General features: G+C 44.2%; 1 protein-coding gene across 7 annotated transcripts in view; it reads left to right on the forward strand.

Moving 5' to 3' along the window:
- The window catches only part of LOC101829590 (myosin phosphatase Rho interacting protein), a 121093-nt gene that overhangs the window by 35308 nt on the left and 62079 nt on the right, over positions 1 to 23706 (forward strand). The gene's annotated exons all lie outside the window — the stretch shown is intronic.

Consider the following 23706-nt stretch of genomic DNA (forward strand, 5'->3'; position numbering starts at 1 on the left):
ATCATGGGTGGGGCAAGTAGCCCAGCTAAGTAGAACTGAATGACTGCCTCTATTTCTACCCATGTCACCTCCCTTTTCTCTAGAGGAAATTTCTCCCTCCTAAATGGAGCTTTGAATGCCTCTTGTTTTACTATTTGAGTGGACAAGTGTGTACAGGTGTATGCTGTGGTGCCTGTGAAGACTGGGACCTTCTGGGAAAGGTCTAGTTATGTTGTTTCAAACAGGCCCACTTGCTGTACCCAGAGCAGGTTTCTTTTTTTGTTTGTTTGGTTTTTGGGGCAGGGTTTCTCTGTGTAGCCTTGACTGTCCTAGAACTTGCTCTATAGATCAGATTAGCCTTGAATGCACAGAGATCCACCTGTCTCTGCCTCCTGAGATTAAAGGTGTGTGCCACCACTGCCCGGCCCAGGGCAGGTTTCTTAACTATGATGCTGTGAGACTCTAGAGAGTGAGATAACTCTCCAGGAACTTTCCAGAGGGTCCGGACACTAGGATTTGGGAGATGATCGTTAGTACTCATTGTGTTGAGTACACCCTTTTCCACCTATGCTTTCTGATGTGGTGTTTCACTCCTTTTATTCTGAGATCATTAGTGGGCCCCTCCTCCTCCCACAATAGCTGTTATCTCATTGGTTGCTTAAGATTTTTCTCCCTGTCATTCCTTTTGGTGAACCTAAGAGTGAACCACAGGGAATATTGCTAAAGAGCCATCTGTAAGCCAGAGTAATTTGAAGTGAGCACTGACAGTGGCCCAGCTAGAAACCAGGAACAGGTAGATAGATATTCATGATGCTCTTCTCTCAGTTTAGGAGACATAGAGGACAAACTCCACTCTTCTCTTGGTGTCCTCCTGTCTTAACTGTCAATGGGCAGCAGCTCTGGGGTAAGAGTTAGTCTTTCATAAGCCTCATTCTTAAATTCTATAACTTGTTAAGAGTGTTGGAACCTCTAGCGGTCACTGAATTATGTTTTTGTTGGGCTCAGGTCATGAATATCTGAAAATCAGCACAGGGATTCTTTATTTATATCCAGCTGAAATCTAGAAGAATTTATTATTCCATTGACTTAGTCACATCAGCACAAAGAGAGTGGCTGCTGGGTACCAGCACAGACTGCTGCTTCCTGTAACAGCCACTTCTCAGTAAGATTATTGAACCAGATGTGCTGACACATTGTGGTCCACAGTGTCTCCCAGCAACCTGGATATGTTAGTCTGATCTCTATTGCTGAAGACCATGATCAAAAAAAACTTGGGGAAGAAAGGGTTTATTTGGCTACAGGTCCTGATCATAGTCCATTATTGAAGGAAGCTAAACTTAAGCAGGGCAGGAACCTGGAGACAGGAACTGAAGCAGAGATGAGTGAGGAACACTGTTCACTGTCTTGATCCCAATTTGCACTTTTGTACAACCCAGGACTAGCTGCCTACAATGGGCTGGTCCCTTCTCCATTAATCATTAATCAAGAAAATGCTCCCTCCATCTTGCCTATAGGTCAGTTGGACAGGCGTGTTTTTTAAAATTGTGGTTCCCTCTTCCCAGATGACTCTAACTTGTGTCGAATTGAAAAAATAAAATAAAATGGCCAGCCTACAGGATGTGGGCTAAGGCAGAGGTTACTCTGTCAGGACTATGAGAAATGAAAGACAAAAAGACTTAAAGAGAGGACATTGGAGGGACATCTAGTTCTAAAAGTTTTTGTGCATCGGCCAAAGCACATGGCCTTGAAACTGGAACGACTAATCGTGTAGTCAGTTAATGTTTTTCTGCCCAGACCAGGGTAGTGCACATAGCTAGTACTTTTTGAAGTGGCAAAACCAGCAGTGGCAGTCATGTTGAAATGTCTTCTAAAGTATCACTTTGGGTTTGTAAGGCTTTTCCACATTGCATTAGGAAGCTCACATAAAAACTACAAAGGAGGTCATCACAGTGAAGACTAGGCATCAGGAATTAGTCAGGGTAGGAACTAGGAAGGACATAACATGAGGGTTCATCTTGCTAGGACTGAGGGTGAGGGGAGCTTACCCATCATGCCCTCTGGTCTGCATCATGTCAGGGTTTACCCTTTGTGACCATTTCCTGGGACAAGAAGACATGTTGTTCTCTACCACCATGTCTTCTGCCCATTTAGGTGAGCAGGGTTTTGAGACCCAGAGTAGATGCCTGCTTGGTCTCATGTGGCTGAGCCCCAGTGCAGAAGTTTTCCTCTGTGTTCTTTTTTATTTCTTCTAAGAGCCATGATCCTCAGTAGGGTTAGTGTGCATCAAAGCTATGTGGCAGTAGTGTGATTTCATTGAGACAACTAGAGCAGTGATGTTATTGGTATATACTGGTGGGAGGCCAAAGACATCTCCCACAACAAAGAAGAACCAGCTTAAAGTAGTGCCCAGGCTAAAAAACTTTGAATGATTTGTCCAGTGGTTTGCTTACCTTTTTTTTTTAAACTTAAAATGTTTGATTTGCTATTAATTAGCACAGGACACAGGACTCACCTACCTGTTTTGGGGGGTGGGATAATAGATGACAGGCTAGGGTGTATCTTACAATCTTTCTTCATCTTGAGGGTTTCTGTGGGACCCTCTGTACCTCTGCTGCCTGTGTATGTGACTCACTCAGGGAACACATCCATATTTACTATGGCATTTTTGGATCATGGTGCTTATGAAGTGCCCCCATCTGGGTGCCTGTATCTAAAAGCAGCATCTTTGAGCAGTCTCTGATTGCCTCAGAGCCTCCCAGCATGCCTGGCTAAACTGCAACCCTTACTGGTAACCTGCCTGGCCTTCCCAGCTAGCTGACTAGCTGCACCATTAAGTTGTAGCGTTTTATGGCTGGTTTCCTCTCTTAACACTTAGTCACAATCTGTTTCAAATTGCCATTCTCCTGTTATACATTATACTACTTTTCCCTTTCTTTTAAATGCTTTTTTTTTTAACCAGCCAGACTTACAGTTTTCTGCTGTGATTAGGGTTTTGATAATTTGTTGTTTCTTTCCATGTTATCTGGATGGGGTTCAGTGGACCAGACATAGAAAGATGTGTGGAATTGGGCTCACCAGCTGGTGAACAGGAGAGAAGATGGGCTGGGGTGGTCCCAGAAGTGTAAGGAATGTGGTGAATTTGAATGGCTGTCTGCAAAAAGGGGAAATGATGATGTCCAGAAAACTGAGAAATGGTGAAGAAAAGATGTCTCCTGGCCCTTTGCTGGGCTGTGAAGCAACAGGTAAATGTCTGATGGTTACAATGTGCCCTCAGGAGGTAAGGTAGTGGTACTAGCTCCAGGTGCTTTAGGACTCTGGCTGGCTGAAAAAACAGTACAGATCCCTGGTCTGACTGCTGCCTTTTCAAGCAGAGCTAAAATGGCATTCACTTTTGGAAATCTCTTTTCCTTTGGGAGCAAGTTTCTGTCTCCATACTCCCAAGTAGTATGTGTGTGTTGGGGGTGGGGAAGGGGAGGCAGATTTCCCTAAAAAGAAGGGAAGCTTCCAGAGTATTTGTTGATGGGAGGGGCATGATGGCCTGCAGACACAGTGGAGCCTGAAGCAACAGGAGAGGACAAGCAAGGAACCTGGAAACCCCACTGCTGCCTCTCCTTTGCTTTTTGCTCCAGTCTGGAGCTTGCAGGAACTGATACAAGACTGAAGGACTGCTTGTAAATGACAAGAAGTTCTGGGCCCTGCAGTGTGCTTTTTCTCTTTGTTTGCCCACACAAACATGTGATTGAATGCTTTGTTGTTTTTTATTGTGGTAAAATATGCGTAACATAAAGCTCACTATCCTAAGCACATAACACAAAGCACACCGGTGGCAGCGGGTACTCACACATGTAGCCATCACCATCCAAGTGCATGAGAGGCTGTGCCATCTTCTCAACAGAAACTGTTCCCTTTAAGGCCAGACTTCACCCCTTAGCCCCATTCTCTTGCTTATCTCTCAGTTTGATCCCATCAAGAGTCTCATATAAGTTGGTGTCCCTTACCAGAAATGTTTGGGACAGGTGGAGTTTAGTATTTTGGAATTTTTTACATTTGGGGATATTTGCATTGATATTATGTGTCATCTTGGGGATGAGACACAAGTCTAAATAGAAAAATAATTTGTTTCACCTATACCTTGTACACAGTTTTGGCTGTGCCCCATCATGAGGTTAGTATGCAATTTCATGCAAGTCAGAGCTTGATTGTATTTTGGATCATTTCAGATTTCAGACTTCGAGTGAGTGGACTCTTAGCTGCTTGTATCTAGGATATCATACTCTATATGTGTCCTCAACACACCTTGCTATGGCATGTTGCAGCATGTGGCAGAATTCCCTGCCCTTTTCACTTTGGTAGGTCCACAGTTCTTGAATCCTACCTGCTCTAAGATGACTTGTACCTCAGCATGGAGGTCATTAGCTTGTAATGCCTGTACTGAAGCCAGGTGCTATGACAAGGACTACACCTTCTCAGTCTTGAGAGTCCTTAAGAGAGCTCAGTGTTACAGGAGCTCTGGGACTCTGGATCATGCTGATTTTGAGCTTCTTTGATGTAGCAGGTAAAGAAGCCCTACAGCTTTGGGACATGCACCTTTATAGGCTTGTCTGGTCCCCTGTGAGTTGGGAAGTCCTGTCAGCTATAGTAGCCCAGCATGGTTCACTGTGGATGTCTGTATCTTGTGTGTAGAGTGGTGATCTTGTGTGGGTCTTCAATGGACTATGCTCAGATTGGCTTGGGCTGCATTAGAGGTGTTTGTTGTAGGATATTCTAGATTACTTTGACTTTGGGACTTGTGTTTCTGGACACATTTCTGCTACTATTGTGTCAAAACCACAAACAGTACTTACTAGGACCTTCAAAAGCCAAGGAAAGGGCATCAGCACTCTGCTCTTATTAGGAACTGGCAACTAAAGTGTCATTTTCTTTGCAGCTGACTTCCTAGAGGCTGGTTATTCTCAAAGCTATGGTTGCCCTGCATTAGAACCCCATACAGGGTGAGCAAAAATCCCTTTTATAACCATTCTTGATTTTTTTTTTTTTAAGGGAATGTGAAATTTGAGAATACTGTTTTGAGCTCTGGTTTGTTTTCTTCCTGCCAGAGCTTTACTGGGCAGGCTACCTGAGCAGGTGAGAAAAGGGTCTTTTCCTGCTTTGCTTTGCCCCCTTAGCTAGGTCTCAGTCTATAGTGACTGTAGTAGCTCTGGGGAACATCACTGGTGGAAGATGGACACACAGCACTCAGAAAATCCCTCTTGTGACACTCAGCCAGCGGGGACTAAGGTAGATGTATTATTGAACTCTGTGCATGGTAAAACCATGATGAAAATACTGTTGAGGCAGTAGGTAGTTGGGAGGCAGACCAGTATCCTAGGAAGAAAAGGGGACTCTTTAACTACCTCTGCTTGCTGCAAGATTTCAAGGGAGGAGCCTGCTGCTTAACCCCCAGCTTGTTTCTTTGTGCACATTTCGTAATGTGGTCCCCACTGTGACTTTGGCTGTAGATCAAGATCAGAACAGTCTCATGAGGGTGGATAGCCAGAGAGTTTCTAGCCATTACCTAACATGTCATAGTCGAGGAAACCCAGTTGGAAGCGTGTGAATGAGACTGGATCCTGGGGGCTGAACCACAGTTATGGGATGAGGCAGGAGTCCTAAGCATCATCCTTGAACTGGTCTTTGGTATATACAGGGAGGGCTGACTGTTCAGAAGGTTGAGACTGTAGTTTGGGTAGGCATCCTTCTAGAAGTTTGAATATAAAGACTTAGTGGCACTGATAAAGAGATGCAAGCCAAGGGTATTTAAGAGATGGGGCCAGTGGGCAGTCTTTAGATTATTAGAATGTGGCTCCCAAAGGGATTGTAGGGCCCTGATTTCTGCATCTTGGATATGTGACCACTGACTCAACACATTCCTACTGTGGCGAACCATCTTCCCCAAAGGCCTATACCAGTAAACTTTTAAAACTGTGAGTCTAAGCAAACTTTTCTTAAGTAGCTGGCCAGGGAGATGACTCAGTAGATAAAAAGCTTGCCACACATTCCTGATGACCTGAGTTCAGATCTGAGAAAAGCCAGATATGATGGTGTGTATCTGTAATTGTAACACTCCTATATTAAGCTAGAGCCAGCGGGCTTGGAATATGCAGTGCAGTGGGAGAAAAAGAGGCCCTGCCTCAAACAAGACGAAGGCAGGCTCCTTTGACTATCATACTTGCACACACACACACACACACACACACACACACACACACACACACACACACATCCCATATTAAGAATTTTGTCGCAGTGTAACAAAGCTCTCTGGTATGTGTAACTCTACTATGGGAGCCTCAAATGAACACCCCCAATCCTTAAAGAAGGAAGAAATTAGAGGAGAATGGTCAGGGTGATCAGGTGGACAGGCATGGCCAGCTTTAAGGGTTCAAGTCAACTTATGTAGGTGGGCCACTAGTGCTAAGAGGAGACAGGTCACCATATTCTCTCCTCCATATGCCCCTTATTCTCCTTGCTGAAGCATGGAGAACTCTTTGCACTTCTGGGCATTCCCTACTGGGAACTACGTACTTTAATGCAAGGGCAGAAAAACAGTAGTTAGCTGTCTATCTAAGTCAGGATCATAATTAGATCCCTAGTTACCCATCTCTCCTTTATAGTTCCTTCAAAGGGAAGCTTTTGGGCTACATGGTGCTATCTGGCCAGCCCTTTGCTGTCCTTCCAGTTGTTAAAGTGGTGTTCAGTTGATGGAGGCAGTGGGAGCAGAAGTTTTATGTCTTTGTTAGTTTTTGCTGGGGAAACATAGAGAACATGCATGTGGCTGGCACCTGGCCACTACCTGTAGAGCGTGGGTGAACTTTCTCATAGCAGCCAGACTGTGTCCATCAGGCCATAAGGATTAGCAATTGTCTCTCTCCTGAACAGAGAGGAGTGCTATAAAAGCTAGCAGTTCCGATTGATTGGCTAGGAAACTGACTAAGCAACAGATGGGAAACAACTGTTGAAAGAGTAATTTTTATGGAAAACACAAAAAGCAACTAGGGGTTGAATAAACCACACCAAGTGGCTAACGCCAGTATAGTCAAGAATGAGTTTGCAATGCCATCAGGCAAGATGGGGCAGCATGGAGCCTGCTAAGTCTTCTGAGATAACCTTCATTTCCTTTCCCCTTTTGGGTCTCCAAACTAGACCCCCCACACACTCGGGTGTCCCTTTCCATTGACCAGAACTCATCTGACCATGCCCTTCACTTTGAACCGTCTATGAAATAAATGGTGTTGTTCATCAACATAGCCATACAAACCTGTTCACCAAGGGGACTGGCCAGCTGGAAGCTTAGGAAGTCATGTCAGTCTTCTGTTTTCCCCACCCGTAAGCCCACTACCATAGGGGCCTTCTCTGTAGCCATAAATGCAAAGGAAGTCAAATGGGATGGCTTTATGATAAAGAGAGCTCTCAGGATCCAGGTAGTAGCTGCATTTGAAGACTCTCAGAGATGTAGGGAACAGTGTGGGGGAATCTTAAAGAAGGTGAGTCCTTGCATTGTAGTATGTACTCATCTGTATGGAAATGTATTTCAGTGACACATATAGGGTAGATATCAAATGTGTACACAAAATGGTAGGTTTACACTTTTACAGTTGCCATAAGTTTAATGGCCTAGAACAGTGTGGATTCAATCTCTTAAACTAGAGTTTAAGAATCAGGTCAAGGTGTAGGTGACAGTGTCTCTTTGAGGATCTGCTTTCTGCATAGTTCCACTGTCTGCTGCTGTTAGCGTGTGGTCCTTCCTTCCATCCCTGTAGCTTCTTATTTGTATTCCATGTCTCTCTCCTTTTCTCCTGTGTCATTCTTCTCAGGCCTCCCTCTTCCAGGACCTTTAGGATTGCATTGAGGGGTTTGCACTTGTATACGTGAGGATTGTCTCTGGAGTATGTAAACCCTATTCAACCATACATAAAGAAGCTCCTAACTGACTGTGGACACATACCCTGGGGCAGAGGTAGGGCATGTGTGCCTTTGGAGGCAATTACTCACTCATCTTCATAGGATATCATCAGAGGGAGCTGCTTCAGAACTTTATGCCTCGAACAGTTTCCAGAGAGATGCCGCTGGTCAGAAAGAATAGCAGTGGCCTTATCTGGACGAGCAGCAGGAATGGCTGCCCTGTTCCTGCAGAGCTAACACTGTTGTATGAGTGGAGGATATAGCTCTCAGTGAACCATGGAAACTCTGTAGGAGATGCTCTGGTTGTCATAGATGGAAAGAGAAGGAGGCCACCAACAGTATCAGATTGTCTTGTATAGGAAGGACCTGGAAAGCCAGCCCCTGAAGGTAAGTTAATTAAAGACATCCTTAGAGCTCAGCTTAGTCAGTGGGAGGCTCCTTAGTGGAAGATGCAGCTGTGTCTGCTGCATTCATCTAGACCAACCACAAGGAGAAGCAAGTAGGGACAAGAACAGGTCCCTTTTTTTGTCCTTTAGAGTCTGTCATCCTAGTGATGATCCAGTGTTGTGTTTGCTTCTCAGAAAGTATAGACCAAGCTGCTTCACTAAGGTAAGGGGACAGGAATAAAGGAGGTAGAGGAGGACAGAAGCACCCAAAGCATTAGGACCTTGAAGGACTTCTTGCACTGTCAGCTGTGTCCCACTTCTAGCCGGCCTCATAAAGTAGACTTGGTCCTGCTGAACAAAAGGGTCTTAAAGGTATGATTTGCCCCTTTTGTTCCTCCTCTAGTGACCTTCCTATGTGACAAGTCATTCTTTTCTTGAGGCCAACCAAAGGTTGTCCTTATCTCTTGTCAGAATACTAACCAGTGGCAAGGTGGCTGTCCATCCACAGGGCATATAGTTGATGATGGCAGACCTCACCTCCTAGGTGCACAGACTTTTGCCTCAGTGATGAGTGCAAAGTGAAAGAAGTGAGACATAGCTCATTTCTCTCACTTCCTTTGCTCCCGGAAAGCAGAGTGCGTCACAGTTAAGGTTAGTCTGGCCTGGAATGTTGGCTTGTAGGCAGGTTGGCCAGGCATTTCAGAGCCTCGCCAGGTTAATGTGTAAAGAGTACTGCTGGCTTGAAGGAACTGGAACAGAAATCCCGCACCTATCACTGATAGGCATGGATGCTACTGGGTGGTTGACACCTAGAAGAATAAAGCCCTCAGTGAAGCTTACATGGCACAAAGAAGCCATAGAGAGAAAGGAGTAAAGGGTTGAGCTGCCTCTTAACCCTGTACCCGGAGCTCAGCATAGAAATTAAGAAAGCAGTCACCAGGCATGATTCTATGGGAACACTGACATCTGGGAGACTGGAGTGCAGAAAACTGTTGGAAATAGAGTTACACTCTGTCAAAGGAATGATAACAGAGCGCCTCACTGTGCAGTGGACACCAAACTGAATGCCCCATCAGAGTGCTGAGCAAGTCCCTCCACCTTGCCTGGTTTTCTGCCTCAGTTGCCTGCATGATTCCATCACATTTGTTTGTGAGTTCTCACTCCATTAGAAGTAGGCAGTGTGACAGACCCATGTGGCCTGTGTAATGAGATTTCAGCTTCTTTGCTTCCAGTTCCACGCTTGTCATGGTCACTTGGAAAACTCGGTTAAATGGCCCACAGAGAGGAGCAGTAGTAAGAGTGTGTCAGAGTGTGTGATCAAATTTTGGGAATACTTGAGCACCTGATTCTGTGAAACATCATGGTAATGACAGTCACATCTTTGAGGACCTGGGTTGGGAGGACAGATGTTAGATTAGAATGTCTTCTCCCCCTTCTTCCCAGGGTTAGAATAAAAGGCTGGGGAAGCCAGCATGGGTTGATGGGATTTCTTGAAGTTTCCATCCATGTTCCCTTCTTTAGACTCATTGGGTACTGAGCAGGAGAGGAAGAGAAAATATTGGCTTTTAAGCTGCTATCCCTTTCTATTTGTTTAGAGGGCCTGTAGGGCAAGACAGACACCTGGTTTGTCTGCTAGAGTGCTCTCTTGTCCTGTTTCTGTGGGTTCTGTGAATGAGCGAAACAGGACCAGAGTGGATTGTCTCCATTGTCTATCACTTGCAGAGGGGAAAAATGTGTCTGTGTGTATTATTTCCACAGAGTTGATAGGTGTGTTTTTGGGGCTGCTCTGTGGCAGCCTGTATAGTAGTTTGAAGGGACAAAGGAAGACTGAGGTCTACCATGGAGAAAGGTTTCCTTTGAGGAAACAGGCATCTAAATTTTGCATAAATTAGTGGTCATTTGGGCCTAATTGGGCCTTACTGGTCTACTCCATATAGTGTTAGCCTTTTCCTGCCTTCCTAATTTTAGAACATAACCAGTCATTTCATTCAAACATTTTATTTACCTAAAGCCAAGTGTCTAGGTTGTGAAGCAGCTGTGGTGCTTGGACATGTCCTCTAACGCCTTCAGGAAATGCAGGCAAGGGAGAGGAGGATCTGACCAGTGGAAAAGCATGATGCTTGACACACTTGAAAGAAGTGCAGCCACTAGATTTGATGCCCAGGCCCCTGGCACCCTACCCTCGGAAAAATTGTTTTGATTTCTCATCATAGTGATTGTGGGTCAGCAGATTTTTGGAGAGACTGTGTTATGTTATATATACCCATTTTTTCCTCACTACCCTTGCTCTTTAGTTTTGATATATGTGAAAGCTAACAGTTTTGATATGTGTGAAAGGCTTTAAACAGACTTGTAATTATTTATCCAAAAATTATATTTACATAGTTTTAAAAGTTACTTGGGTTGCTACAAGTTTATAACCCAAAGAACACCGTCTTCCCTGGGCCTCCTTATGTCCAGATTCAGAGGAGAGTGTTTCCAACCACTAGCTGAGGTTATCTTAGTACTTACTGCTGCTCTCTGGAATCATGAGTCATGTTATTCTGTTTAGTGCTAGGGATAGAACCCAAGGGCTCTCAAATCAGGTACCATACTCCCAGTCTTCTGCATTCATTGGCAGTACTACTTTAATTTAAGAAGATACTATGTATTGATTGTATGCACCTTAAAATAAAATTTAGTGTTTTTTCTTTGTTTTTTTGGTTTTTTTTTTTAGCTGCCTAACATCCATGCATACACATCAAATATGAGGAGGCACATGCATTGTCACATTTCTTCATAGCCTTCATCCAGCAGGATAGTTATATTGAGTTTAGTAGGTAATTATATAAGTGCAACATGTAAAAAGTAGGCACATTCAAGCAACCATGGAATAAGCTAGGATTATTTCCCCTTTTTTATGTATAATTGTAAGATAGTGAGTCTTTGTTATGGTGATAGCTCCCTACATAGGGCCCTTCCTGGTCCCTGTGTGGCCTGGCTCTTTTGCCTGCTATATAGCTTTTGGTCTGGACTCTACCACTCTAGGGAACTTAACCATCCCTAGCACTAAACAGAATAACATAACTTATTTGGGCAGTCTCCTTAAAAATATACTTGAGGCTTTGCTGGTCTGAGACTGTCATAGGAAGCTCAGATACTGGAAATGCCGGTGACTATGCTTGATTGCTCGTAGAATATGGGATTGGGGATCATTTAGAACTCTGAAGGCATTTCCTTCTTTTATCCCCAACCATTACTGTGAAAAGTTTGCATACAAAGGTCTGTTTCCTGAGCCTTTGTAAATTAACTAGATTTTCCCTCTTAGAACTTCTGGAGCCGGGAGGTGGAGGTGCTGTTATCCTCTTTTGCCGTTTGTCCTTTACAGTTGATACTATGAGGACCATTTTTATAAAGCTTTCAGTAGGAAATTAACAAAGCTTTTACATCAGTTCTGAGTAATTGGAGGCTTTCCGTGTGTGTCATGAACAGTCTGCGTGTTGTTGGTGCATGCTGGTCTCCCACCGAGAGTAAAGCCATCATTGACTGCTCCACTCCAGTGCCATACTGCAGTCCCTGTCCTTGTTTGGTCCTGTGAGAGCCATGTTTTTGCTGTGGGTCTGTATAGCTCTTTCTGTGTTCTCAAGTAGGGCATATGTTAGTATGTGTGAATGCAAATGCACCACTCCAGCCCCAGTGACTTCTGCAATTTTTGCATTAATTAAATGCACCTGTGTGTTATTTGCCCTTTTCATCAACAGTTGAAATTGCAGGCCCTCCTGGTTAGAAGCCCAGGGGTTTTGCTGTTGGAGGAGGCAGTTTATCTAATCTCCTCTGATGAATGAGCCCTTTGCTAAAAGGCCCATTCACCTACTTGGGACCAACAATAACACCCTTGTGGTAGCCTGGACAGGTTTTGCTACTGATACTCCAATAACTTTGAGAAATAACACCAGAGTTCTGGGCTTAGGCCTGCCCTCATTCCAGGGCCATGGAGCATTAGTGTCTTTTTCTTGTCACCTGTTTTCCTGAGGACTGTCTATAGCCTTGGGAAACTCTTGGACTTGTTCCTTCATATGGTGCTGCTTTGCTGTGTGCCTTGAAGCTTAAAATTTGGAAAATAAAGAAGAAAAGGGTCCTTGTTTTCCAGGAACTTAGCTGCCCTGAGTTGTGTGAGCTGTGAGAAGTGGCAGGGAAGACACATTTTCCCTCTTTACCTGAGGCAGGAGCCAGCCACGCAGTCAGCTAGGAAGCTCTGCAGCGTTCCAGGTAGGAACAGATGAAGATTAGTCCTGGCTGTGAAGATGGAGGCTTCTCAGCAGGGCCAGTGTCCCATGCAGAAGGTGGCACTGCCCAAAGCAGTGAGGCTAGAAAAGTAGGACTTCCCTTGGCGACAGAAGTAAGATCAGTTCATGGTGGAAGTTTGGGGAAGCAGAAAACATGAGTTGTGTGGTACATCTTATCACCTGGAGGTAACAGTCAGTTCAAAGATGTATGTAAACTGTTAGGGTATGTTTGGTTTTATACTTTTCTTGAGGCCAGAAAGTAAGATTTGTATATAACATGGTTATTTTTAAAGAAAAATATCCTATTCAACAGTTTCCCATTTTATCTTTCTAAGCACTATCTTTGTTCACTATTCCATGTTTTCAGTCAATTTTTTGAAAACCATAGGTCTCAGAAACCATTCTTGGAAGTAGGGATGCTGGTGTGCAGATGAGCATTTTTGAGCTCCAGTGGCATTATATTCATCAACTGACTGACTGGGTCTCTCTGGCTTCTCCCTTTTCCATTTCTCTCTATCCTATCCCAAACTTACATGTCACGACCCCAAGTCATAGTGAGAGGCTTTTTAAGTGAGGTCGCCAAAAGATATTCAATACCATCTTTGTGATGTTCAAGAACTGAGTTATTAAAAGCCTGAAGATAACGGAAAAATCTTGTTTTAGGTCTGGCTTCTCTCCCACTGTCAGAACCAGCAGCATTGGACCTCAGCCGGCCTTTACCCCTGCCCTTTGCCTCTTCTCAGTGCTCTGAGACCGAAAGAGGGAGCTGGGTGCAGGTACACAGGCTAGTCACCATCTCTTGTTGAAGGAAAATGGAGTAGGCCACAGCACAAAGTAACAAGAGAGCACCAGTCCATCTCTTACCCTTCTCCAGAATCTTCTCTGTCCCCTCTGCCTTCAGCCACCGATTCTCCACCACCCATTTGCCTTTTGGAATTCAAATGGAAACAAACTGTTTCAGGCTACAGAAGATCCCTGCTTATTTAATTCCCATGTCTCTAAAAATATCTGTGAGCTTCTGCGGGCCTAGTCTCCTCCCCCATAAGCTGCTACTCTTCCCCCACCCAAGACTTAGGGGAAGAAACAAGATCTCCTTCTTATTGTTCCTTCCAAGCTCAGAAAGGAATAAATAAGAACGCTGAGTTTCCAAAGGGAAAAAAACTGCTTTTGTTGGGCCTGGAGGGCAGCCACAGTGTCTGAAGTCATCCCTGCTGGGGACAAGTCCACACTCTGTAGTCCCTTCTTCTCTGGGAAAGGAGTAGAGGGACCAAGAGTCCAGACTCCTTCCTTCTTATATATGTGGGATGGTGAAGAGAGCTAGGGCCTGTGCACCAGACCAGGCTGTCTAGAAGAGCTGTATGTGGGAATGGCTTGGCGCCCAGCCCCTGACCACGCCTGGTCGGCATAGGCCAAAGGGGGCTGTGGGAAGCGTCCAACCTCAGGGCTGCTTGTGGCCCTGGGCGCTTTCTCAGGCATTTCTGGATTGGGACAGAGCCTCAGACACCACCCTTCCCAACCCCCATCTCCTAGCATTGGACTCCTGCCTAATTGAGGCTTTATTTATCTCCATGTTTCCCAGCTCTTTTGAGACAGACAAGTGGGTGAGGCCCACAGATTCTCCAGAAGCACAGCAGAAGAAGGGCCCGTGGGAGGAAGAAAGCACAAGGGTCTGCTCCCTTGTCCTCAGAGAGGCAGTACAGGGAGGAACTAGTGAAAGAGCGAGGCTAAGGAGCTTCCCAGTAAGGTGGCTATGTAGTATTTCATTTTATTTTCATCCTATTTAGAGTCTAAAATAGCCGTATTAGAAGCACAGCACTGTATCGGGGACTTCCACACGTGGGAACTCAGGAGAGCTGCTGGTTGGCCAGACCAGCAGAGATTTGAAGTGAAAAGGAGTGTAAGACATACCCAAATACACTCAGCAAGCTGCCGTATGGTTCTTCAGAATCAAAAACTCGTTTCCCTTTCCTCTGCTTTTGCTTTGGTTTTTGTTTTTTTGTTTTTTGTTTGTTTTTGTTTTTGTTTTTTTTACTTGTTTTTGTTTTTCAAAACAGGGTTTCTCTGCTTTGGAGCCTGTCCTGCATCTTGCTGTGTAGATCCTACTGGCCTTGAATTCACAGAGATCTGCTTCCCAAGTGCTGGAATTAAAAGCGTATGCCACTACTGCCTGGCTTTTTTTTTTTTTTAACTTTTAATATTCCTACAAAGTGAAGCAAACCTACCTCTAAAATGTAGGCCATTTAAGAAAAGAAAGACAAACTATTGAATTTGGAGTAGTTGTGTATAGGAGGGCAGATGCACAAAAAAACAAAACAAACCTGTTTTTTGGCATTTTGCCCAATTATGTAGTCAAGGATTTATCATATACATTTTTAAGACACAAAGCTAAGAGAAGATCATTCTCTACAATGTCTGCTGCTGTTTGGTTTTGGTTTTGGTTCATTTTTTCAGAATCAACTCAAAAGGTATCAACTTGTAGGTGTCACAGTTCTGTCCCATGCCAGCTTGTCACAATAATAGAGGTCAGATTAGACACTTAGAGTAATGTGCTCTCCTGGGGTGGTTCTTCCCATGCACTTAAGGGTCCTGGGCAGAGGGTGGAAAAGTAGATACAGGCATGGATGACCGTGGAAGTCTGCATTTCCTATTCCAAAAGGATTCGAAATTGAGATCTAGGTTGCCCAGAGAGCCTACTGGCATCTTCAGCTTCCTAAGCCAGTTTGGCTGGAGGAAGAGGTCTTGGAGACCATAGGATGCCTGGGACAGGAGAGCGGTCTTCTTGTTTACTCTAGGCTGGGCATTCTCTACTTGTAGAGTCAATGAAAACAAAATAAGTTGAATTAGTTTGTCTTTAGGCAGTTGTCAGAAAATACATCGATTGATGTGTAGGGATTAAATTCCAATTCTGCTTTCTGTTAGCTTACCCAGAGGGGCCTTTGTGACTTACTAAACCTGTCCTTTCTTGTCTACACTGTGAAGACTGTAAGGATAGTGGGTTAAAGTGTAGACAGTAAATCAGAACACAACAGAGCCCTGTTTCCTGTCTTTGAGCATTCATCTGAAAAGACCGGGAGAAGACAAGGACATCATCAAGGTGTCTGTCCTGCTTTCTATGCTTGCTTGGCCACTAGATCAAAAGAAAACGTTGGCCTCTTGCAAGGTAGTTCTTCCTTCCCTGAGGTCCAAGGACATCTGCTCACTGGTGAGGAAGTAGTTTAAGGTTTCAGTGATTTTACATCTAACTAAAAATACTGTTAATTTATTTAAAGGATAAAAATCTTCAGAAACATTTGACAGTAGTATAGGCAACAGTAAGGACTTCCAGTTATACACATAGTTCCCTATTCGTTTATATAATTCTTTGAGATTAGAGTTTTGAATATAGGATTATGAAAGATCAAAGGCTAAAGAGACCACTTTTAGCTTCTAGAACATGACAACTGTAGCTCATGGTTCGACTCCCCTTTTAGACCACGTAGCCCTGCAATTGATACTGGAATATGCACTTGTTCCAGAGGACTCTATTTTCATTTCAGTGTTTAGACCTGTGGGCCACATTGAGGTGGATACCTAGTTCCCTTTGTGGTGGGCTGTTCTGGACCAGCAGTTTTATGCAACTCTTTTTCCAGCTTTCCGTAGTCCAGCTGGCTACTCCATTCTTGAGCTTCCTTTTATGATTTTTTTGTGGCCATTTCCATTTTCTGTGTCTGAGTTGATGCTGTCTACAACTTGATACTATGTACTGAGCAAATGTAGTTGGAGTGGTACATGTCAATAACTCAGCTGTTCACAGGCTAGGAGACCTGTTTTGTTACCTCCAGATATGGCCTGGATACTTTTTCCTCTCCTCAGGTTTCATCTCCCTGGAGGGAGGTATGATGGATCAGATCATGGACTATGATATGAGATGGTTATTTACTCCAGGTGGTTGTGGGCTGAATCACTGTCTTGCTTGGCCCTGGAGTCTTTAAGGATGGACTGGAATCACTTTTGAAAGAAACCTGGGATAAAATTGCTGGCAAGTATAATGCTAGGGAGGAGGCCACTTTGTGTGCCTGCCTCAGTGGTCTTACTAATGTGGTGCCAGGCATAATTGATGCCTCACTGGTCTCACTAGTGTGATACTAAGGAAACTACGCTTGGTGTCTTGCTGATCTCACTAACTTATATACCTGGTAGCTTGTCACTTGGCCCTCCCCTGCCCTGAGCCCTGGCACAGAAGTCCTGCCCCCTAAATGCTGCTTAGAAAGATGCTCAGGCTGTAGTGTAGTCTCTCATAGGTATTTGGATACTCTGTCTATGATTAGTGGAGTCTGTAAGCTAATTGGAGACGCACTGGGGTTTATTACCCATCTTACTTCCTGCTTTCATCCTCAGCCTAGCTTTCTCTTTTTGCATAGAAAAAGTTAAAGTTGGTGTTATACCACAACAAATCAGTGTTTTCAGGAGACAGACGCCATTGCTGTCCTTCTTCATCCCCTTCATATCTCTGTCCTTTAAGTGGTTTCCACTGGTCTATTCTGTCTGATGTGTTTTTAACCACTTGTGTGCAGCAAGCATTATTTGTTTGTTTGTTTGTTTGTTTTTCAGGGCAGTTTCTCTGTGTGGCTTTATAGACCAGGCTGGCCTCAAACTCCCAAGTGCTGGGAGTAAAGGCATGCACCACCACTGCCTGGCTTGTGGCAAGCATTTTTACAGATCTGTGAAAGGAGCACCCAGAGCCTTGACTTCCTGAGTGGAGAGGAGGCTCCTTTCTGTTATTTATTCAAAGGTCTCTAAGTGTCTACTGAGTTTCAACTCTGCAGAAATGACCTAGCAAGCAAGAGGACCTTCTCCTAGCCCCAGGGAGTAGATGACTCTGTTAGGAAATAGGATATCTATAGAGGAAAAGCCTTGCAGCCATTGTATTAGGTACCAGGTACAGCTTGGCTGAGTTGGCAATATGGAGGAGTACAGTGCTTTGGAGAGCCACAGGTAGATTGGACTGGCAGGGACAAAGACTTAGAAAGAAGTTGGGGGTAGGTCCAGCCTCAGGATCATATGGTCTGGGGAATAAAGAGGTGGGAATTGTCACCTCTGTGTCCCTGTCATTGTGGCCATTTAAAAGTTTTTCATCATTACAAAGAAAATCCTACGCCTTTAGCAATCCCAGCTTTTTTTTTTTTTTTAAATCTGGCTGATCTGGACCAGGTTGGCCTACCTCATAGAACTCTATCTGCTTCTGCCTTCCAAATACAGTAATTAAAGTCATGTGTTACCATGCCCAGCTAAAACTTATTTTTAATGCTGAAAAATAGTCCATTGTGTAGATGTCCCATATTTTGCTTATCTAGTCATCTGCTGATGGGTATCTGTGATCCTACCCTTGGGCACCTATAAATCAGGCTATTGTGAGCAGTCACATTACAGATTTCTGTGTGGACATGTTTTTCTGTTTTATTGAATGTATGTCTAATAGTGGTGCTGCTGGGTCATAGGGTCATTGTATTTAGCCTTTGGAGGAGCCACTACACTTTCCCACAGTTGCTTGTTCTCATTCTGACCAGCAAAGTATGAGGGTCTTGTCTAGGCATATCCTTGTCAAGTGTGTTTGGCCTGTGTCGGTTGGCTCTCACTGTAGTTCTCATTTACAGTTTCCTGGTAGCTGAGCAAGCTTTTTAACCTCTGTGAGCCTGTTTCTTCTTGAGGAAACGTAGCATGCTACTGTAGACTGTCTGTATTATTTGTTTATATATCTGATAACCATACAGCATTTGTTGTGTCTTAAGTATTCTATAGACATTCATGTCAGTCTTTCTGAAATAGGCCTCGGTATACTCATCTTACAGATGAGAGAAACTGAAGTTGAGAGAACAGAGGGATAGCTCCCATAGCCATGGTGCTGTATTACATTTCCATGGTTATCTATGCCTGGCATATTACACACGCAGAACTTTCTGGGTGTACATAGTAAAACATATCAGGGGTAGCATCAGACAGGTTGTGGCCATTGAGTTTTGCTGAACTGAGTTTTTGCCCACATAAGCAGCAACATTTCCCTAAGCCTAGCCTGGGACCCATTGTGGCACTTGTTAGTTCTGCCTTAAGAGAAACTTGCTAAGTTGGGGTTGCTCTTGGCTCTGAGAGGGGATACTGTGGCACATGGAAGCCACAGCAACCTTTTTGTGTCAAGAGTGTCTCCCTTCCTCTCCAGGTGTAGGCACCTGCTCCTGAATGGGGCCTACTCGGAGCGAGAAGAAGAGGAGGACAATCTCTTGTTTGTGGTTGTGTTGGAGGCTCAGGCATGAGAACCTCAATTTCTGGTCAGTTGGAACCCTTCAGAGAAAAAAATACTGAATGTGGGCTTGCCCTAGGGCCACAGTGCTAACTCTATGGCCTGGGCAGGGCTTCCTTTCAGTTCACTTTAGTTTTTTAATCTTTAAAAGTCATTCTCATAACATATGAGAACCCTACTGAGGCCATTTAGAAATGTTTGTTTTAAAAACAAAACAAAAAGAATTCTAACATATACAGACCTAGCTGTGTAGCACATGCCTTTAATCCCAACACTGAGGAGGCAGAGGCAGGCAGATCTTTGTGAGTTAGAAAGTGTACTGATCTACAAATGACCTATTCTTGCAGCAAGCAGAACCTAAAGCTCCAGCCCCATTGCTCGTCTTCAGTTAGGCATCCTTGTTACTGAGGGGCTGCCAAAGGTATAGTTTCCAGTCTTTGCACTCTGAGCACTCCACTTCAGTCACACATCTCTGAAAGGGGCTGCTGTCCTATCAATATAACACGTGCCTGACATTCCTGTTGCCTCTCTCTGTTTCACTGGTTCTTCCCTAAGTGGTATCACGACAGCTTCAAAAAAGATATCATACATGTACCCCTTCTTCCCCCATTTCTCAGGTTCAAGCTTCATTTTATTGTTGTTGTGGGTGGCAGGTGCTTTGGAGGTACTGGACCAACCCTTTGTGAAGCCATTTCGTCATCCACAACCTGTCACCTCTGCACATCTGTGTTCTGTCTCAGATTCTCAACCCATGTTTGCTTTTGTCAGGTCATCTTGGGCCCAGCCAAAAGCTGTGATGGCCAGTGTAAGAAAGAGCCTACTGTGGTAGCAAAGAGAGGCCAGGGGCTCAAAAGTTCTGAGGCAGTAGCTCCATTCTTAGCTGGGTGCCAGAAGTACCATAGGAAGCCTTTACTCTCCTGAAGGCCCACTCTTAACCCTGAACTAGGAAGCAGTCTCTGAGCATAAGGCTTCTGTTTTCAATTCTGGCTGATTCTGTCACTCAGCAAATGCTGAGCCCTGTGCATATAGCTCAAGTTAGCAAACCATCTTCTTTAGTCTGGGGATGCTAGCCAGCCTCTGCCTCCCTCTAATCAGTTCTCTTTCCTGCATATCCCAATCTTGAGACAGCAGTGGTTTGAATCTAAAATGCCTTACTCACGGCCATGTGCTAAGTGCTTGGTTGACTGCATGGTTTCACCTATTACTAAGTTCACAATTTGATAGTCTCCTGGAGTTGGTTGAAATTTTAAAGGTATAGGATCTAGGTGAAGAGAGCAGGACCGTTCCCCTCCCTACCCCCCTACTTCCCATTTTCTCTTTCCATGGTACCATGATATTTTGCCTCACTTCAAGCAGTCAAACCAGCAGACCATATATTGAAACTTTGGATTTGTGACCCATGAATCAAAATAAAAATTTCCTCCTTCAAGTAGATTTTCTCAGGTATTTTGTCACAGTAATAGAAGAACTCACTAATTCATCTGTTTACATCTTTCATCCAGATGTCTTAGAAAAGTTTTAAAAACTCATGCTAAAAGGTATAAATATTTTACCCAGTGATACCCCCATGTCCCTTTGAGCTCCTAGACATACAGAGATAGTGACAGACTCTTTGGTAGTTCACTGGAGGAGATTCTGGATGGTGATATAACTACAAGTGTTCTTTGGAAATAAATAGCACCTGGAGACTCAAAGACAGGAGCTATGTATGAATATGGTGCCTGTGATGCATAGCTCTTTCTTACAGTGGTACATCTCCATGCACAGGGGACTGGGCCTGAACAGTTTAATAAGTAAATGGATAGTGGTTGGTGAGAAGTACTGTTGGAGTTCAAGGGAGAAAGCTAGGCCTTGCAGTAGTAGTGTAGTGTTGAAGGCCTCCGTGTGCTTAGCCAGACATAGACATCATCAGAGAGACAGAGAGTGATGGATAGGATTTGCTTGGATTCCACCAGTGTGTACATTTCCTTCATGGGCAACTAAGAAGCCTAAAAGTCAGAATGCTCTATGGGCACTGAGAATACCTACCACTTGGCTGGGGGTTTTAATGTCACTCTCCATGAAAGGTCCCTGCCTTCTGGATAAGAGGTTATTCTAGTTCAACTGGGAGCACCTTGTCCTTCAGAGTGAGGGAGTGCTTTGTTGCCACATTGGAGCCATTGGAAAGCTCCCGGGTCAAAGCTGGAATAATGTGAACAACAAAATGAATAATTTAGCATTTGGTTATAATCCAAGATATAAGTCAAATACCGCCAGCCTGGTCTACAAGAGCTAGTTCCAGGACAGCCTCCAAAGCCACAGAGAAACCCTGTCTCGAAAAACCAAAAAAAAAAGATATAAGTCAAATACCTACAATTCTCTGCAGATAAAAGTTGATGTTTGATCAAGAAATAAAATGGCGGAAAGAGGAAAAAAAAACTGTGCAAAAGATTTTGAAATAACCCATGCAGATTCTCTCCTCTTATAGGCAGCGTCATCACTCCCCCATCATCAAGCAGACTATGTAGTATTTAGTGATTTTCTTCTGAATTTGGGCTGTGGTTTACCACAAGACATACCAGCAGGTGCTGGAGGTCAACACCAAATCAGTGAGAAGTCCTACACTCTGATCAGGTAGAGTGAAAGATGCGCTTTAGCTTGGTGACTTTGCTTCTTAAGATCCAGAGCCATGGTCTAACCATATATCTAAAAGATATACCCAAATTGAGGCATATTCTATAAAATGTATGGTTAGCACTTCCAAAACTGTCAAGATCATAAAAAATAAGGAAAGTTTGAGAAACCATCACAGCCAAGAGAAGCTTATAAGGTTCCATGACAGTACGGTATGTTAAGATCTTAGAACAGAAAAAGAACACTAGAAGAAGACTCAGAGAACTCAAATAGCATGAGCTTCTATTGATTTGGTGTCAGTATTGATTGGCTACTTGCGATAAATGCACTATCCTGGTGAAAGATGTTTATAACATAGCCACCTGGGCTGTGAGTATGTAGAAATTTGTATTATCGTTAAAACCTTTAAAAGTTAAAACATACTAATAAAAGAGAAAAAAAGTAGTAGCAGAGACTCAGAGGAAAAGAGGTTGCTCTAGACATGGCTGCTAGCATAGGCTGGAAAAAGAGCTCCTTAAACGATTGGCCTAGACTTGAGGAAGGGACACCCTGAAGTGAACCCACACACTAGGACCTCTTCTCTGCTTATATCATGGGAGACCTGGTTGTGGGTGGCTCAAGGGAAACTCAGGTGCCAGTAGGACAGAATGTGAGCTGCCATCCTTAAAGCAGCACAGGACAAAGCTGCAGGATTGAGAGGGATGAGTCATCTGCTGGTTTATGTGGAATATGTTAGTTCTTGACTGCCTGCATGACCTGCCTTCCTATCTTACTACTTCTCCAAGCTTAGGTGAGAGTCCTGCTGTGGCTGCTCATTCTCTTCAGCTTATGCTGCTCCCTCCTGACTCTGTTCTGCTTGCTCAGGAGGCTTATCCCAAGACTAGACTGTCCCTCCCTTTCTTGTAGTAGTCCTTATTGAGGCCTTCACCTCTGCCATACTTGGTCTATTTGTACTATCTGCCTGACTCATCTCCCAGTTCAACCTCAGGGGGTCAGAGCTTTTGTTGTTGCGTTTATTGCTATGCTCCTGGCACTAGTTGACAGCATCAGTCTTTGCATACTGCTTTACTTCTTTCTCCCAGTGACTTTCCTTACTTATAGTGGAGATGATGCTACTTCACAGTTACAGAGATACAACATATTTATAGAAAGGCCCTTGGCAAATGCACTTTTTCCTCTGTCCCTCTCTGTTCTCCTGCTCGTGGAGCTTACCTCTTCATAGCACTTGATAGACTAATCTAACCCCTATGTCACTAGCATCCTGAAGACTCTTGGCTTCCCCATGTCTGGCCTCTTTTCCTCTATGGCTGTATTCACACCTTTGTCTTAACACTTAATTTAGCCGAGTGTGCTCTCTTGCCATCCATACTGTGCAGCCTATGGCAAGTGCTGTGACTCACTTCTTGCTTATCTTCTGGAATTGTATCCAATAGGTCCTTTTGGAATTAGTGACATGGAACAGGCCACAGAGCCAGCTCTCTAATACCATGTGACAAGGACCATCTTTACAGCCAGAGACTATGTTGTTCTGCTGGTGGGAAGGAGATGGGTGTCTTCAGGTTGTGCTAAGAACTTTGACATCTTTCCCCAGGAAGTAGGCTGCATGCTGATCTCTATGATCTAGCTGTGTTGGAAGATTCAGGCCTCAGATAGGGCAAAGTTATGGGTGATTTGATCCAGAATTACCACAATCTAGAAATGGCATTTCATATGTCAGCTGCTGCCCCTAAGAGTAAGGGTGGGTGGAAAGGCAAGGCCGTGCCCAGTTGTGACAGCCTATATTCTGAATCTACTGAAAGGGTCTCTGTAAGGCCACCAGAACTAGAACAGCGCTGACCAGATTTCACGTCACTCTGTCCAGCTCCATCTGCAGAACTGCCACTTCTACATAAGGGTGTGCTTGCCAACAAGGCACACTTCTTACCCTGTTTCTGTTCCAACTGTGTTTATTGCCATTTTCATCTTGGAACTCTCAACTGGGAGGGGGGAGAAAGAGGAAGGAAGGGAGGGGAGGGGAGAGGAGAGAGACTGTCTGTCCCCATCTGTTCATCCAAATATGTATTACTTCAACTGTTCTTACTTGCTAGTTCTGTGGCACTGAGAAGACTCAGACTGCTGTGCAGCCATCACTACTGTGTGCTCCAGGCTTCTTTCCAAACTCAGACACCATTAAACACTAACACACTGTTCTTCTCTCTTAGCCCTTAGCCATTCCCATTCTACTTAAAGTTCCTACGATGACTTACTA

This window comes from Mesocricetus auratus, unplaced genomic scaffold, assembly GCF_017639785.1.
Source record: "Mesocricetus auratus isolate SY011 unplaced genomic scaffold, BCM_Maur_2.0 Super-Scaffold_100007, whole genome shotgun sequence".
Lineage (NCBI taxonomy): Eukaryota > Metazoa > Chordata > Mammalia > Rodentia > Cricetidae > Mesocricetus > Mesocricetus auratus.